Source organism: Pristiophorus japonicus, chromosome 24 (assembly GCF_044704955.1).
Source record: "Pristiophorus japonicus isolate sPriJap1 chromosome 24, sPriJap1.hap1, whole genome shotgun sequence".
Lineage (NCBI taxonomy): Eukaryota > Metazoa > Chordata > Chondrichthyes > Pristiophoridae > Pristiophorus > Pristiophorus japonicus.
In genome coordinates, this window is record NC_092000.1 from 6,142,468 (window position 1) to 6,148,098 (window position 5,631).

Sequence of the window (5,631 nt, forward strand, 5' to 3'; positions counted from 1 at the left end):
CGTCCGAGTCTGCGGCCTATTGTTTTGAAGCTGCTGTTTGTTCCTTTGGTCGGTGCCGCGCTGGGTTTTAGCGGGGCATCAGGAAGAGCAGGGCTTCAACATCCCTGGGCTGGGGGAGAGATGCACTTGCGCTAGGGTAAGGGACTTTGGCTCGGGGAGAGATGTGTCCCCTCTGACTTTTGAAGTCAAAATGGATCATGTTACAATGTGTAAAGTTAGGCTGGGCGGTTCCATTTACACATTCCAGAGAAACTTCAGGGTGTGGCTTATCCTCCAAGGGGACCGATCAGCAATGGGTCATGTGATAATGGAGAGCCAATCAGAGAAACAGCTGCCATTCAGTTAGTACAAATAATTGCATCCGCCAAAAAATGAAGGTTTCCCCCATTTTAGATTTCTGCTCATTGGCCCTGATGGAAAGTGCCTGTGTGCGGATTTCACACGAGGGCCAGATCGGACTTGGCTGTGATCTCCGATTTTATCATATTATGATCACTCTTCCCTAGAGGACCTTTTACCATGAGGTTAATAATGAACCCTATCTCATGACACAATGCAGCATCTAAAATAGCCTGTTCCCTGCTTGGTTCCATGCCATATCAGTGTTCCATTCTGTCCATGTACCCTGACGGGATTGTATCAGTGCTCTCACTGTGTCCCTGACAGGATTGTATCAGTGCTCTCACTGTGTCCCTGACGGGATTGTATCAGTGCTCTCACTGTGTCCCTGACAGGATTGTATCAGTGCTCTCACTCTGTCCCTGTACCATCATGGGTCATGCGATTGTATCAGTGCTCTCACTGTGTACATGTATCCTGACGGGATTGTATTAGTGCTCTCACTGTGTCCCTGACGGGATTGTATCAGTGCTCTCACTGTGTACATGTATCCTGACGGGATTGTATCAGTGCTCTCACTGTGTACATGTATCCTGACGGGATTGTATCAGTGCTCTCACTGTGTCCCTGACGGGATTGTATCAGTGCTCTCACTCTGTCCCTGTACCATCATGGGTCATGCGATTGTATCAGTGCTCTCACTCTGTCCATGTACCCTGACGGGATTATATCAATGCTCTCACTCTATCTCTCTATCCTGACTGGATTGTATCAGAACTTCCATTCTGTCCCTGTACCCACTGAGGCGTGCTTTCAAGGCCTGAAGAAATGGCCATTTTGATGGGGTGCTGGAGGAGATTGGCAGGGGGAGGTGGGGGGGGGGGAAGGCACAAAGACAACAGTTGGTGAGCAGAATGGTCATCTGCTGTAATGATCTGCTGAGCCTGCTGGCTTTTGCCCTTCTCTTCCAAATCTCGGGACCACTTGGCATCACCGTCGTTCCCAGGCAGCAAGAGAGATAAAGCGTAGATTAATATTTTGCGTGACTTTTTCAGATTCAGTGCGAGCTTTTCCCTTCATGGGGGTGGGTGTTAAAGAGTTTTGACATGGTGTTAGAAATGGAATTGCATTAATACAACCGTACAACAACCGTTTGCATTTATATAGCGCCTTTAACCTAGTAAAATGTCCCAGTGTTTTAAAACAACATTTGACACCGAGTCACATAAGGAGCAATTAGCGCAGATGACCAAAAGCTCGGTCACAGAGGTAGGTTTAAAGGAGGCGGAGAGGTTATGGGAGGGAATTCCAGAGCGTGGGGCATTGGCATCTGAAGGCTTGAGGGGCCAAATGGCCAACTCCTGCTCCTAATTCTTATGTTATGAAGACATGGCCACCAATGGTTGAGTGATTAAAGTTAGGGATATTTCAATGTAGTAACTTTGAGATTATCTCTCCATCCAAACGTAAGGACTCTTCGATGGGAGACAGCTACAAAGATGCTGGTTAGCTCGCCAATACCTTGCTCATGTAGACTGCATTCATGCGAGTTTTGATGGCTATATTCAATGGTAGGAGGAGCAACACCGTAGTTCAGCGATCCTAAGTGTCTCAGAAAAACGGGTGCAACAGAGATCACTTGTTCATACCCTGGAGTGGGAGCTCTGGCTAATATTCTTCCCATTTTGTATCGCAAAAGCTCTTGCATTTATAAAATGGCGTATTTACATCTCTCAGAAATGTTCCCAAATACTTTTACATACACTGAAGGGCAGTAATTCCCTTGTAGATAGAAAGATTAAAGAACAATAGTAAAGCTGTGACTTAATGGAGGGTCAGAGTTTAGGCTCCCATTGTTTGTCAGAATAAGCTCCTCGTAAATCTAGTGATTTGTTTTCTTTGAATAGGCTATTTGGATTTTTTCTGACATTAATGTTAATATTGCTTCAATGCAGGGAGCAATGCGAAATGTTAATTTGCCTGCAAAACACCTCCAAGTAATTCATTGGATGTGAAGCGTTTTGATGCCCTAAGTATGTGGTGATGTGCAATTCATAAATGCAAGTACTCCCACCTAACTGTCCATAGCGTTAGCAAATTGGAGATAGGCCTGCGTGTGTTCTGCCTTTCTAAGGATACAGCACAGAGGGAAATCTAAAAGGCGAGGAGAAAGTGCACCAAATTCAGCTCCCACTCCCCTGAACAACTTTGGTTTATAGCTGGAGAAAAAGGTTCCCTTTCAATGTGCAGCCTTGAGTCAGGTTGAATGCTGAAGAAAGGGAAGACCGTGCATTTATACAGTGCATTTCATGTTCTTCGGTCATCCCAAAGCAGTTCATGAAAGAAAGACTTGTATTTATATAGCGCCATTCACGACCACTGGATGTCGCAAAGTGCTTTACAGCCAATGAAGTACATTTTTAAGTGCAGTTATTTTTATAGGCAATTGGCAGCAGTCAGTTTGCACGAAGCAAGATCCCATAAACAGCAAATTGATAAATGACCAGTTAATCTGCGTTGGTTAAGGAATGAACGCTGGTCAGGACACAGAGAGAACTTCTGTTTGGAAAAAGTGCTGTGTAATCTTTTTGTCCAGCTGAGAAGGAAGACTGGGCCTTGGTTTAACATCTTACCTGAAAACCAGTGTAAGGGGTTTTCGGGGAGTGTTGTTGTGCCTTGGGTGTCTCTCTCTGGGCTTCTGCCCTCACAGCTTATGCCTGGCCTGTGAGGGTCAAACACTCCTAACCCCTTCTTCCCTAGCCTGTGACACACAGTTGAGCGTTTTCGAGGCGCTCCTAGCTTCCCTTACACTGTTCTGACATAAGACTCACGATCAGGAGATGTAATACAATAGAACTGAGACAAGGTGATTCCAAGAGGAACTTGGGCGTCCAATTTATTTGACAAGATGTATCTCAACAAACAGCAATACACCAACAAAACAATCCCCCTAAATCCCACTAAACGGACACAACGAAAATTTTTACACAAGTTTAGCAGTACAATGCCCAACCTCCCACTTTTCCTGGCCGAACTGAGTTGGGAGTTCTGTGGACCTGAGGTTATACTCACTACTGTGCCTTTTGCAGTCTGATGGTTTGTTTAGAAACATAGAAAATATGTGCAGGAGTAGGCCATTCGGCCCTTCGAGCCTGCACCGCCATTCAATGAGTTCATGGCTGAACATGCAACCTCAGTACCCCATTCCTGCTTTCTTGCCATACCCCTTGATCCCCCTAGTAGTAAGGACTACATCTAACTCCTTTTTGAATATATTTAGTGAATTGGCCTCAACAACTTTCTGTGGTAGAGAATTCCACAGGTTCACCACTCTCTGGGATAGAAGTTTCTTCTATCTTCGGTGTCTTCGGACACTGGTTTTCCTTCCGTGTCGAGAGGCTTGCTGGTTGTTGGATCACGAGAGCAGAGCAGCACACATACTGGGTCAGAAACCCCTTTTTATAGCCAGATATCCAGTCTGCCTCTCGTGCTGAAATCGATCCTTCCCATTGGTGGACTTTGTGATTTTGAAAAATGCAGCAGTTTTAGATTATTGTGGGTTTTTTCCACTGATGTTAACCTACTCAAGGTTTGAGTGGGTGTTGATTGGGTTGGCCCCCTGTAGCCATTGTGTAGGCCCTTGGTTTGTTTTGGGTTCCCTAGTTTTCTGAAGGTCTGCATAATTTCCCTCCACAGTGTAAACATGGGGAAGACAATAGCCCGATAATGGCGATGAATTCAGTCCCACAGTTTTCGAGCAGTTCCAACAATGGTACTCTCTGCTTCTCAGAAGTGTCAGTCTACATTAATGTGCTCATGTCCTGGAGTGTGCCTTGAACTCTCAACCTTCTGACTCAGTAAGGTTGCTGCCCATTGAGCCATGGTAACATTGTTTAAGATAAGCGTACATACTTTGCTTTAAAATGATCGCTGCTCATCTATCTGAAACGCAGCGCCAAGCATAGCAATGTTACAAGTGATTGATTCAATTTTTTGGGCTTCATTCCCAGTCAAGTTGGCACTACAAGTTCTTTCTCTGTACATACGCTTGCCCTAGATATTGTCTCGGCTATGGTAGCACAGTGATTATGTTACTGGACCAGTAATCCAGAGACCTGAGTTCAAATCCCACCATGGCAGCTGGGGAATTTAAATTCAGTTAATTAAATAAATCTGGATTTTAAAAGCTGCTGTCAGGAATAGTGACCAAGAAACTACCGGATTGTTGTAAAAACCCATCTGGTTCACTAATGGCCTTTAGGGAAGGAACTCTGCTGCCCTTACCCGGTCTGGCCAATGTGTGACTCCAGATCCACAGCAATGTGGTTGACTCTTAACTGCCCCTCTGAAATGGCCCAGCGAGACACTCAGTTGCACCAAAACTTCACCACACAGACTGCAGCGGTTCAAGAAGGTGGCTCACCGCTGCCTCCTCGAGGGCAGTTAGGAATGGGCAATAAATGCCGACTTTGCCAGCGACGCCCACATCCCGTGAATGAATAAATACAACAAAATACCCATTGCCTAATTCCTGAAAATTAGATGAAGGGTTCAGCTGTGTCCAGATTTTTTTGCACATCAGTGGAATTCTGCAAGAGGGGTGAGGGTCTGGCTATGTTTCATAAACCTACAGATAATTTGGGGTTAGGAGCAGTGTAGGGGTTATATTAATGAGGGGTTGAGAGGTATCAGTAAATACTACAAACCTCTATACACAGGAGCCTGAGTGGAAAACGCAAATTGATTATCTGTATGCATTAGTGGCAATAACGGCCCTTAGATCTTACAGTACAGTCACTCTAACTGATCTGTGATGCTGATTAAAATTGTGTAAGGCACAACGCTCCTCTGTCCAAGACACCAATCCAAAATACATCAGTTGTGGCTGACTTTTGTCTGGCAACACATAATATTCTCATTGTAATGGGCTGTTTATGGCTTCTACACTCATGCTAAAATACGCTTATCTCTCTTCACACGAGTGCTGATGTAATGTTGCTTAGAGCATTTCCCCAAGAAGTTCTGGATGAAATATCTTTTCACTAATGTGCATTGCCCTACTTACTCTTTTTCCTTTTTAGATGGCTGAATGAAATAGCAAACTTAGAAACACACAAACCATGTACCATTGTTGGCTCTTCCTATTGTTTTGATCATCAATCATCGATAAAGTTCTTTCCTGATCTAAAAAGAAACAGGTTAAATACTTTAGGTCATCAATCTAAGAAAGATGATTTTCTGTATCCACAAATGGCTGAACAAGATTGTGTCTCCTAATCTGAGGAGGGACAT